We start from the raw sequence: 14,496 nt of genomic DNA on the forward strand, positions 1-14,496 counted from the left end.
AGTTAAATAATATTATTCAAGTTGTAATATTGTGAATTTAAATAATAGTATTTTAAAGAAATTTTTTTCAATTTACTTGATTAAAATATAAATTGCAAATTATCTATCAGTATAAAATAATTTAAACTACTCAAGTTTTTGTTAAAACATTGTTTAAAGCCATTTGAGATATGAATATATAATTAATAAATAGCTTCAATTTTTATTAAAGTTGTAAATAATTATGCCACATATACCAAAACTGAAAATATCTTCCTTAAAAATATGACACCCAGCAACTTTTAGTGTATTCGTCGAAATAAAATTTTCATGTAGGTAGATTAGGACTATGTAGAGGAAACGTAGAAAGTACTATAGAGAATGTGGCTTCAAATTATATTGGATACTATGCCATTTTTATGCTTTCTCTCATATTATTTTTATAATACAATATATGTGAAATTATTAGAAAAACCATTATTACTTTTTTCTCACGTTCTCTTATTACTTATTATTTTTCTTTTATTTTCATATCACCCTCAATTTTTTATTGAATGCATGAATTTAACAACTTAATTCGATTTTCAAATAACTTTAAGGGAATTTCATTTGTAAATTTTAGACATGTTTTAGTTACTTAGACATGCTAGGACTATTTCTGGCTTTCCTTATGTTTTCTAATTTTACTTTTACTCTTCTGAATTTTTTTTCGTAAACTCCCACCTCAACGGGCTGGTAGCCACGCTAAAAGCTCTGTGATATTTCCTTATATTATTTTTCTCCTTTTCAATCAGTTTCAATTTGATTTTTTTTTAATTTAAAATAAGTGTTGAACCTGGTTTTATGAAATTATAAAGGAATTATAAAAATGCAACTTAATTATGAAAATGCATTAAAGTATTAATATAATTGTAATTCTGTTTGTATATTGATTGCAGAATAAAATAGGTTTCTTCCTAAATGTACGGTCAGTTTGTGACATTGATTTTTGAAATTGCATGTATTTCCAACTAAAATTTAATTTATTTTAATTTGTATTTTTACGGGATCTTTTAAATACAATATTTCTTGATGGCATAGTTCCCGATACTCTTTGTCCTTGCATATACATTGACTCAATAATTTTGCTTAACACTATTTAATTTTTTTTTCTACTTTTTTTTTTACTTTTTTTTTTGGAACAGCAATCAAAACCTTACGTCCTATGAGCTGTTGGGCTGAAAATTCTCCTTTTTTCGTATTTGTAGATAGTACTCTTTTTTTGAAAAAGACTTTTTGAAGAAAAATTTATTATGACATATTTTGGAAATTTTGAACTTTTTTCCAAAGCAATCGTACTGCTTTAACTGCATAAAAACAAAATATCGAAGCGCGTAAGCGCCGCGTCGCCGTCTAACGGATAAAAATTGGTTCGGAACCCATAGGAATGTAAACAAAATTTATACTTATTGTTAAAATGTCAATAAAACAACTGATAATTGATGTTCACATGTCTAATGATCATTTTTGACCGCCAAATGGCATTTTTTACTAGATTTCCGAAACCGCTAGACCTGCCATTATGAAAATTTTATCAGTTCATCTTGTTAATACAAGTAAAATATTTTTTGAATTATTCAAATTGGACGCTCCGTTCTCTTAAAAACAGAGTTACCGTTTTTGACACTTTTTGCCCCATATCTTCGAAACGGCTAGACCTGCCTTCGCCAAAAACTAATCGGCACGTCTCCTTATAAATACGAATCAACTCTTTTTTAAATTATTCAAATCGCTTCATACGTGTTCCCGAAATCGTCGACGAAAATTTAAATTAATCCGCACACACACATATACGCGCACACACATACATCAATTTTTTTAAGGTATGCCAAAATGTTTAGAAGGTTATAAAACGTAAAGATAAATAAAAAATTTCATTTTCGATGTTTTTGCGATTACTACAACTTGCCCTACGGGAAGTTAATAATTACATTTAATAAAAGACGATCCCGGTTTCTTCTATAATTATCGATCGTATATATATACATATTACGATTATAACATACTTAATAGTTTCACTTGCTTCTCCATGTAAGTTTGGGTGTTCCAAATCCCAATTGAATTAAGTGCCCCCGGCAATCCCCTACATCAAATGCAACTGCGACTGAAATAGTTTTCGTGTAGCTACTGCTAGCATTTTATGCAAGCGAGGGATTCGGATACTTCTATAAATGCTCGAGGTACTCGCGTGTTGCTTTCAATAATGCTAAATAATCCAACGCGCTCATGGAACGCTGCACATACTTTTAGGAAAATTGATTTAAAAAAGCGTCACATGTATGTTGACCAAGTTCTTGCATAATAAATCAGCTCTTTTAATTCGACTAGACTTTTTTAATCTCAACGTTATATTTGAATATACTTTGTACTTAGTTTTTAGTACATTTCTGATACATTATATAGTTGAAAATATCTGATATTTTGCGTCAAACTAGATCGAATAATTGCGATAGCTGTGCTATTTTATAAAGTAATCCCATGTTCCAAACCTTTGGGTATATATATATATATATATATATATATATATATATATATATATATATATATATAGAGTTTTATACAAAATTGTACATAAAAATTGCATGAAAAAATCATGATGTTTTTGAGAGAAACCTTCGCTGAACTGTTAAACGCATAAATATTTTTCAATTGAAAAAGCACCAAACGGTTAACTATAAAAAATTGAGGAATTTGTAATTTGCAAACTTCTAACCGTGAATGCACACTACACTTATCTTTACTTACAATTTTGAAAACGAGTTCTGATTTTGAAGATTTCAATTTTTGCAATAATTCAAAATCTTATAAAGTACTATTATTTTTGTCCAATCTACAATGATCAGCCAATGTGAATGTTTTTTGAAACTCGTGGGGTGCATGGCATAGTGCCTTAATGCAAATTTCTGGAACTTTCCGTACCGTAATTAAAAATTCGATTCAATTCAATTGTAATAATTGCTTTGAATAAGTTCTAATAGATTATTATAAATACATACTGTAAATTAATATAATATAATATTGATAATAATAAGTGCTTATTTTATTGGGCGATTTTTTTATTTGTTTTCAAAATTTTAAAATTTTTTCAAAAATTTGAAAATTTTCAAAATTACGAAGTTTTTTGTAAAACTATTTTCTACACACCGTCTACACAAGCAAAATGGTTTTTGAATTATTCAGTTCGGACGCTTCGTTCTCTCAAAAACTGAATTACCATTTTTGGTTCTTTTTGCCCTGTATCCTCAAAACGGCTAGACCTGCCTATGCCAAAAACTAATCAGCACGTCTTCTTATCAATACAACATGAATGTTTTTTTTTTAATTTTTTGAATTAAAATGTTTTTTTTTTAATTTTTCAAATCGGTTGAAGTGTTCTCGAAGTCGTCGACGAAAATTTGTATCCGCACACACGCACACACATACACATACATCCTTTATACACACATACATACTTTTTTTTTGAAGTATGCCTAAAAATATGGAAATTTTTATTTTTGATTCTTTGTGATTACTATAACTAACCCTACGAGAAGTTAATAAACTTTTTTTGACCTCTTGTATCTTTGCTATGCGTAGTTTTACTTCCATTTGAAGATGTAGTTACAAAGTTGTTAAATTTAATAGTATTTAATATTACCGGTCAATTTTTTGCTTTTCAGTCCCACTTAAAATTACTCTTATTTTTAAAAATGAGTACCGATTACTTACATCAATTCTTGCAATCATTCAGAATTGTATGACATATTATTTTTGTTCAGTCCACCTTGAGTTCAACATGTGTTTTATGTCATTGAAACTTGCCTCAAGACAAAATATCAATATCAACTAGTTAAAGTTTATTAAAATAAAGTGAAAAGACTTTACAATTTTGAATACAAAAAGAAAAACACACTCTAGTGCGTGCTTACAATTTTTCCATTATCAACCCTAATCTGCAGAAAAGCACTTTCACATTTTTTGTTTTGAGGTATGTACGTACTGACCAAGATATTTGACATCTTTTAAAAATTAAGGCCGATTGCTTTTAAGAAAGCACGATTACAATCAATATCGGAACTTAATAATATCTCAAAAAAACATTACACCTTTTTTCTGGTCTAGTATATAATAAGTTAGCTTTTTAGTTAATTTTGAAATATTTTATTGCATTATGCGAGATATGACACAATATATATATAATTATGTACATGTTTTTATATTCTATAGGTTTTTCTATTTTATAGGCATCCATTTCTAAATGTTTCTAATTTCAGTTAGTAGTATATAGTTAGATTCAATTTAATTTAATTTTCAATAGATATATTTCAATATATAAGAACCATTATTACATGCAATATATGACTATAATATGTGAGTTTATTATTCGAGTGTATTACGCACCAACAATGTTTATATAATTATATATTTTATATAACCTATCAGCATAAATAATAATCGGGCAAAAAGGGTAAAGTTAACAATTTCCCAAAAAGAGTACATTTCATTTCATTATCAAACCATTTCTGGTGTAGGTCTAGGGCTTGATAATAATATTATTGGGGGTGATCCCTACATTTCTGGTAAAAATTTCTAGTTTTCTTCTTTATTTGCTCAAGTATAGTCGGCACATCAGTGTGTTCATGTATATATTTTGTAGAGTAATAGTATCTCGTCAGTGGGTCCCTTGATTTGTTAAGTTACTAGTCATAAAGCATTGTTTTGTACTGTCTGTAGTCTCCGTTAGTTTTTGTTGTTGCGTTCAATGCTGGAGCGACTATTAATGTATATATTCACTAAATGTGAATATTCACTACTAATATCTTTTTTGAGCTAAAGCACCGGACACTCTATTTAACACGTATTATTTAAGCAAATATAAATCTTTTTATTTCAAAATACAAGTGAAAGGGGCATATGGGGCACACAGGTACAGGATCACGCGCCTGTAACGCACACGGCCACGGCGAGAGCAACCCTTTGCTGTTTTAGGCGCAAAATCACGGCGGCACCTAAATATCAATGGGGCAATTCTAGCATATTTATGCATTTACATTACAGCGGTATGCAAGGATAAAAGTTGTACTTGATTGTTATTCGTAAAATGGTAGAATATTATTAGATCTTTTAACCAATTTTAGTAGGTGCCATCAACTGAACGAAAATGTCTGTCCCTTAGCACCGGACACTAAAACGTCCCTTAGTGCCGGACAGTAATCATATTGATATTTATTGTGAGAATTTACGCAATTCATTCCAATTATTTAATTTTGTTCTGTATGAGTGCTAACGGTCACTACATACCACCATTCTTCGTATTTCCTCTTCAAAGAATGGACATCTTATGATGAATTCTCCAGCTGAGAGCATCGGTGTGGCCCAACCAGAAGGGTGGATAAATAGTGATTTTTTTTGCAATATCTATTCGTCAAAGACACATGTGCAAACATTCCAAAGTGTAGAGGGGCTACATATGTGATCAATGCAGGTTATTTTGGAATGTCCGGTACCAAAGTTTGATTGATAGTATTAATTAGTTTTTAACAAAGATTGCGGTTTTGGTAATTTAGTTTGACTTCTCACTTTGTTATCTAAAATAAATCATAATTTAATAAACATTTCGTAAAATATTTTTTGATTTATTTGTCAGATATAATTTGTCATTATGCATGTTTAGTTTATACCATTCTTGCAGTATAATTAACTACTGACTCTGCTCATTGTTATAGCACACTTTAAATATAAATAAATATTCGTTCGCTACGATATAGAATATAGTACGTGCATAAATACTTTTTGTTATAATGTATTTTACTACCGGGACATTCGTTCTATCAGTTTTTCACAATGACAACCGAGAACACAGAAGCAGTTAGTGCTTTTCATACGTGGTACACCTGAGGATCGTGTTTGTATATGCAGCAGCTATTGTTTGTTCTGTCGTGTAGCTTTGTATGTTATGTACGGCGTCGGCTGCACGTCGTTCTACGCGTATAATTACGACTTGCTCTACCTATGTGTTTCTGCACCAGGAAATGTTCGTGCAAAGCTCACACGGGCTTAGCGAAACATTAGAGAGGAGCTTAGAACGTTGGAACACACTCAAAGAAATAAATACAAGGTGTCATTTTTGATGAAATAATGGTGGATGAATTAAGAATAACGAATTTAAATTTCAATTCATATGCACTTGTTGCTCCGCTTCTCCTTACACCAGAAACGAGAAGACTAAAAAAAAACTTATGGTCAATTAACTTGATCCTGTTAAATTGCATCAAATAGTACATACCCACTAGGATAACTATTATTTATAATTATATTTAATTAATGTCGGGAAAAATAACTCAGATAAAGCTAATAATCTGATTGTTATTAAAAAAAGAAATAAAAATATATATCTTAAACAAATCAAATAAAAACTTTGCTTTGCGATTTAAATGTCGATTTTTCAACTTCCGTATAGCAAAAAAATGAAACAAAGAAATATTTGCGTATCCTCACGTTCCAAGGTTTTCTAAACATTTTGGCATACCTAAGAAAAAATTAATGTATGTGTGTTTATGTGTAAGTATGTTTGGATACAAAGATCAACTGATTTGAATGATTCAAAAAAACAGATTTGTATTGACGAGAAGATGTGCAAGTTTCTTTTGGGAAAAGATAGGTCCAGCCTTTACATTTTTACAAAGGCAGGACCAAACAGTGAAAAAAATTGCCATTTTTCAAATCCATAAAAATCAATATTTTTGAAAGCAAATAAATTTTCAGTAGATTTGTATATATATATATATATATATATATATATATATATATATATATATATATATATATATATATATATAGCATTGATAAAATTTCATATCTCGTTTTTAAAATCACGCATTTTTGTTTTGCAAATTACATTATAAAGACCAATCGTACCTATGTATTTAAATGTTTTTAATTTAATACTTTTTTATTTGATGAGTATTCGTCAAGCCATTTTATAAATCTTTAAACTATTTTTCAGTTTATTCGAAGAATATTTTGGGTAATTAAATTTGGGGTAATTGAGGTAATAATAATTATTGCTTAAAATGTTACAATTAATTAATAATTATAGTTCAAGTTACTGAGTTGTTTCAGTACAAAATAATTGTGCTCATTTTATTTCTAACACTACTTTAGAGAGTTTACCTAATAAAATTCAATATATTATATTAAGTAATAATTATTGTACTTATGTTTATTTATAAAGTAATATTAATTAGAATATTTTGAATATTAAGCAGTTCATAATCATCATTCTAAAAAAGATCTAGGCAAGTTATTCATAATTATTTAAAGGTTTACTCTTTTACCTAATTTAAAAAACAAAAGTTTTCACTTTTTTTCTGAAAAAAAAAATCTAGAATTAATGTTTTTATAAATATTGTTTATTTAATTATTTATGGGTTACCATGATTTTGAGTATTTCCACAAAATATTCCAATATTCTGTAAAATAAAAAATTATGCTAAATAATTAATATTTAAAAAACAACTCATTTTAAGTACAAAAGAAAAATGCAATCTTTTCAAGTTCATATTATAACTGTTATTTTTTAAACTGTTTTTAAAGGTTTTGTATAATTATAGTGAAAACTAATATTGTTAATAAATATCGAAATTGTGAAGTTTAAAAATAAATAATCGCAATGAAGTAGTGATGATAATAATAATACATATAACAAAAATGGTATAGATTTGTTTTATTATTTTAATTTTCCGCTCTTGCTATAGAGACGCGATGACTGTTGTATGTAAATTTAGCACTAGTTTTGAATCTAGATAAGGTCTTTATATATAATATAGTTACATTAAATCTAAATTTTCAATATATCAAATGAGAGCTAAACAAAAATATTTTTTATATAAATTATAAACATTTATAACAAGTAAAAAAACTAATTTTCTATCAATAATTAATTATAAATAACAAATATATGAACAGAACATAATAATTATGTTAAAAAACAATTATTAATAAATAGAAAAGATTCAGCGCCATTAATGAAAAAATACACGTTTTTTCTGTTTCAGTCGGCCTTTATTTGCCCTGAGACTTTTTTTGCGCTTTTTGGGAGCTATTTTATATGGCGTCTTGTTCACTTACAATTTTAAATTTTTCTGTGAGATATTATCACACAGCTTTGCATCAGTTATTAGCAACATAAAATATACATGAATCTGAAAATTGAACATCCAATTTTCCTATTGATCTTGATTGAAATTTCTGGCGCATGAATAGTGATAAATACCCTGGAATCACTTATATCTTCTCCCAAATGTATTTAATAATTTATAGTGCATTTAATAGTTTTCACCCAGTTTTTAACGCATGAGATTTTTGTCTGTACCCTGCTAGAATTTTTGATTTTATTAACTGTATTGAATTCAACACTTTTTTGGCAAAATTTCATATACTGTGGCTGATAAGTAATAGCGTAACGAAATAATTTACCATTACTGACAAATTAGACGGAAAGATTCAAGAATTATCAACAAAATGAAAACTAATATTTAATCAATAATCAATAAAAAATAATGAAATATTATGTCCAAAACATATTTACATAATTATGTTAAAAAATAAGTATTAATTAATAGATATGATTATGCAACACTAATGAAAGATTTAACGTTTTTTTCTGTCTCAGCCTAGTTTTATTAGCCATGAGTTTTTTTATCGCCTGATGGTACTTTTCAATTATAAATTTTCGTGTGTCGCTCGTATTGTGCGTTCACAATGCATTTTCATATTTTAGATTGTGCCTGTGTATATTTATTACATATTTTAGAGTGTGCTATTTGAATTGCTTGCAAACGCCCATAGTTCAGAAAAAAAGCCCATAGTTCAGTTCCATATGTCCAGATTGAGATGATCCTAATTGGATCTTGATTGAAATTTCTGGTGCATGAATAATGAAACCCTTGGAATCACTTTCATCTTCTCTTAAATGTGCTTCTATAGTTTTTACCCAGTTCTTAAGGCATGGATTTTTGTCTGTACCCTGTTAGAATTTTGGATTTTTATTAACTGTATTAAATTCAAAATTTTTTGGCAAAATTTTATATGCTATGAGTGGTAAGAAATAGCATAACGAAATAATTTAAAATCTGCTGGCAATTTAGATATCAATATCAAGAGTTGTCCAGTACCCAAATGTTGTAGAACCTCCATTGGCTTCCAAGTAACCTGAGTTTTCATCCCATATGCGTTGGAAAAAAAACTTGCGTTGCAAGGCTAACCTTCTTCCGTTTCATCTTTCTTTGGTCAAGATTATGTTCTGTTAATGAAGAACATCTGCCAAACAAACTGCATTTTCATCAAAATCTTAATACGAGTTTACAATATCTTTCTGTTACCATACTGCAAACGTATACATTTGTAGTTTACAAAATCTCTCTGTATCCACAATGCTAACGTCTACATTTGTACAGAACTTGATATATCTTTATTACCTGTATTGATAACACTACTTGCCAATAAAATTATTATCGTTTCTAGCCACAAAAACGTGCAACGACAAATATCACATGGAGAAAGAGTTAAAGCAATCAATCAAAGTTGCATGAACTTTCCGATATTTGTAAGCAATCAACTTAATCAATAATAATTAAGATTTAGCTATTTAGATAAAATATTCAACTATTTAATTCAAAACTAAAGTTTCCGCTTTTACTAAAAACTATTGCTATTGATATGTCTCGTTCATACCTATAATATCTATAATTAATTAATTCGCATAAGCACGTTTGTATTTTCTAAGAGCGCGGCTCATTATTACGATGAAATAATGGTCTTTGCCAGAAATTAATCAGTCCACTTCCCAAACTAGTATCTTACGAACTTTTTTTGAATTTTTAGTTTGAATTGTTTTTTTATAAATCGAGGAAATTTTTTTTAGCACTTTTTACTTATTCTACAGAACGACTCGGTCGATTGTTTTGTAAAACATAAAATTAGCTAATCAGATTTTTTTGTATAATTACTCTCCTTCAGGAAGTTATTAAGTTTGCACTTTACTATTCCAATATAGAGTATAACGGGGCTCAAAGGTCCGGCGGTAAAACGGTCCAACACCATTATTTAAAAAACAAGTATAATATTTTACGTATAATATTGACATGAAACGAGCTTTCATCTAATGAACTCTTGCAACGTAAATATCAAGTGATAAACATATATCAAATTTTGTAACAGAAGTATTTCTTTTCAGTTTTAATTTTTTTGGATTGGAGATATCTAAATATTTATTAACCCTTTCTACTCGAGAATTGCGGAATTTGTATGTATTTTGCCGCCGGAGCGGCTGCATCAGAGAGCAATGGTTAAGTACGTGAAAATCGTTTACAAACAGTTCAAACATTTTTGTTCATTTTGTTATGAGAAATTATTAATTTATACATTTCTTATATTATTTTTTAGAAATATCAGGGTAATTCTTTTGCTATAAAGGGTCAACTAGGCAATCAGGAGGGCAGACAATTTACGAATAATGAATTGTCAATGAAATGATTTAAAAAAAATCTTAGACTTTTTGAAGTGTTGATCAAAAAAAATGGAAATCTTGATAATCAAAATTGATTTTATAATTATTTTTGAAGAAAAGAAACAGAATTATTTGAATATTTTTAATTTATATGAAAATTATTCTTTAAATTTTATGTATGAAACAAGAAAAAATCTCTATTAATATATGTATTATACATTTTACAAAATATTAATACTTCACATTCTTATATACTATATAACAAAGTAAATTAAGTTGAAAAAATACTAGAAATTTATTAATTTAACAGTTATTCCAATTCTGAACAAGATCATATATAGTGTGGTCTTCTCGCTCATGAAATTTATATTTCACATTGGTTAAACAATGCAGCAATTATTTTGTAAAATCGCTATAAAATAAGAAAACGATAATAAAAGTGTTTATCCTTTGACTTGCTTATGGGGTAAAAACGGACAGATTACAATTTTAGCAAAATAGTAGAGAAAACATATTTCTATAATTAGGAATTAACTGGGATTTTTATTGAACAATTACAGTTCAATAGTTGTTTGTATTATTATGTATTGGGATGTAGTTTTTTTTGGTTCAGATAGTATAATTACTGAAAGTCAACATGAGCTTTTGTGCCCCTACTAAATAATAATAGGAAATTACTTGTCTTCATTCAAAACATATCTAGACATACGCTTTTCGAGCTCTAAGCTATTGACTTGTTACCTGTGTGATATTAACATCTGTATAGACCTATGTGTGTGATACTCGTGCAATAGGCCATGAGTGCATTTCCCAATAACAGTATTATAGCTATGTCACCTGTAATGAATTAATGATGTTTCAGCAGCTGCTTTCATGGTTCACTGAATGGGCCACTTGCATATTACATTTTCACCGACATATTCGCAATTACTGATTGCCACCCGAATTCGAAATATAATTCATGCTTGAAATCGATTTGTTTTTTGTTATAGATACCTAAATGTATGGAAGATAAAAGTTTCTGATTGTCTAACTACTCTCATAGGTGTATATACGTATGGTTAACCCTCCAATAACAGATATTACGACAGCCCTCATTTAACGCAATACTTTCTTTATCAGGAAGATGTTTTAAAAGTCCAAATGTGATGGCATCATTACCAGGGGGTTTTCCTAATTTAATGCTACTAATCTCGTACAACACTTTAGAGCTCTTAATTTTTGGAATGGGCTCGTCTATGAAATTACCGTCCTTCAAATAATCAGTAATGAATTGATTGTTAGGTGCGTTACAATGAGGAATGAGGACCTTTTTTCAAGGTGATTTTCAAATGTAATAACTTTGTCTTCTGCTGATCTAGACCAAGAACCATCATCATTGATAGAAATTTATTTATCTTACAATAATTAAGGATGTCATTTTCTCAAATTTCAAGTTATAATACATAGGTTGATAGTATGCATTTATTATAAAATATTTTTAACTTTGAATATTTGTATTTGGAAAATAATTTTTTTATGAAATTTGCAAATATTTTTGAAATTTTAAATATTTGGGGGTAATTTAAGTCATTCTCGTTTTTTTAATCATATCTTTATATAAACATTTTAATTCAATAATAATGTATATTGTCCACCATGTCCCGATTATAACTAATAATTATAAATAATATATATTTTTTTTATCAAACCTCATTATATAAACCCATTAATTCAATAAAATTAATATACAATTTATCATAGTCATTTGTATTGATAACTTAATTTGTACTTATTCTGAAATTCTTATAGCACTGTTTTCTGATAGAATATAAGAGAATTATAACAAAAGTAGCGCACTAAACCTAATTATTAGAAGAATGTTTAAATATTATAGTTATTCCATTTATTGATTTTTACACATATAATAATAAAATAATTTAAGATATTAAAATTAATTCCAATGGTAAAATATGAACAATTCTTTTACTACTATATTATGTTATGCGTTATTTTTTCTATTTTAGAAAAATCATAGAAAATGCTTTAATTTCTGTGATTAATAAAGTTAAACTTCACTTTGTTTTTTTTTTCAAGCATACATTTTTATATATTTATATGAATTATATGCTGTATATTCCTAAACTATATTACATAACTTCAATATTTGGTTTTTATTTTGTAAGCTATAAATTAGTTCAATGAGGATGGTTATTTTTTTAATCTTATTCTTAAGACTAATATATTTGTTTGATATCTTTTGTCCTCGTGTTAAGATTTATATAAATAAGATTTATTATGTTTTCAATAATCCCTTGTGTATTTATCTATTAATCGAGGTATTTTAGGTATAAAATACTTTGGCAGTATAACATCAAATACTAATTATAAGTAAACTAATTGTAGGTCTTCACTCTCAAAATCAACGTAAGCAATAAGAATTGCGATTTAGCAACTTCTAAAATTGTAAAGATGAATTTTTCAATTTATATGTGTAATTTTTAACTTCCCGTAGGGCAAGTTATAGTAATCGCAACAAAATCGAAAATGAAAATTTTTATATATCTTTACGTTTCAAAGGTTTTTGAGTATTTTGGCATACCTTAGAAAAAATGGATGTATGTGTGTGTGTGCGTGTGTGTATGTGTGTGCGGATACAAATTTTCGTCGACGATTTCGGGAACACCGATTAACCGATTTGAATAATTCAAAAAACATTCGATTCGTATTGATAAGGAGACGTTCTGATTAGTTAGGTCTAGCCGTTCTGAAGATACGGAGCAAAAAGAGCCAAAAATGGTAACTCAATGATAATAATTCAAAAAACATTTGACTTGTATTAACAAGATGAAGAATTGATTTTCATGAAGGCAGGTTTAGCGGTTTCGGAGATCTAATAAAAAAAGTAAAAAAAAAAAAATGCCATTTGGCGGTCAGAAATGATCATTAGACATATGCACATCAAATTATCAGATATATTATAGAGATTTTAACAATAAGTATAAATTTTGTTTACATTCTTAATCATCAAACTCTTTAACTTAACAAATTCTTTAGCCACGGAATTTTGCAGAAACTAGTAGTATAGTATCATAACTAAATAACAAATGACTCATTATTTTATTAGACAAAATTTTTAGTTAGATATTGACAAACCGATCATGTCATATTTGAAGTATGACTTTAAAAACATTACTGTCTCTAAATATTATACATATTTTTAATGCTATTATAAATATATAATTTATAATTTTTCATTATATAAACGTGTATAATGGTTGACACTAATAAATATGTGCATCACGAGTGTTACCTACTTTGTACAGTATCAAATAAGTTTTACTTCAATAGCGTGTGATCCTTACGCGCACTCTTTTTATTGTAGCTAATGTGAGTCGTCGCTCTATTTTTGATATATTTTTATTATAAGGCAAATGTTATTAAGCATAATATTAAAAAAGCGGGTATTTTCTAGGCTGAATTATTTGCTTTATATTTTGTATTATTAACTTCCCGTAGGGCAAGTTATAGTAATCGCAAAAAAATCGAAAATGAAAATTTTTATATTATATATCTTCACGTTTCAGAGGTTTCTGAACATTTTGGTATACCTTAGAAAAAATGGATGTATGTGTGTGTTTGTGTGTGTGTGTGTGTATGTATGGACGTATGTGTATGTATGTGCGAAAACAAATTTTTGTCGACGATTTCGGGAACACGGATCAACCGATTTGAATAATTCAAAAAGCATTCGATTTGTATTGATAAGGAGACGTGTTGATTAGTTTTTGGCGAAGGCAGGTCTAACCGTTCCAAAGATACGGGGCATAAAGTGCCGAAAACGGTAACTCAGTTTTTAAGAGAACGGAGCGTCCGATTTTAATAATTCGAAACACATTTTACTTCTATTAACAAGATAAAGAATTGATCAAATTTTCATGAGGGCAGGTCCAGCGGTTTCGGAGATTTAACGAAAAAAGTAAAAAAAAATGACATTTCGCGGTCAAAAA

This window comes from Ctenocephalides felis, unplaced genomic scaffold (assembly GCF_003426905.1).
Source record: "Ctenocephalides felis isolate EL2017-DRISC unplaced genomic scaffold, ASM342690v1 CF-g0.4_SCAFFOLD_03572, whole genome shotgun sequence".
Taxonomy (NCBI): Eukaryota; Metazoa; Arthropoda; class Insecta; order Siphonaptera; family Pulicidae; genus Ctenocephalides; species Ctenocephalides felis.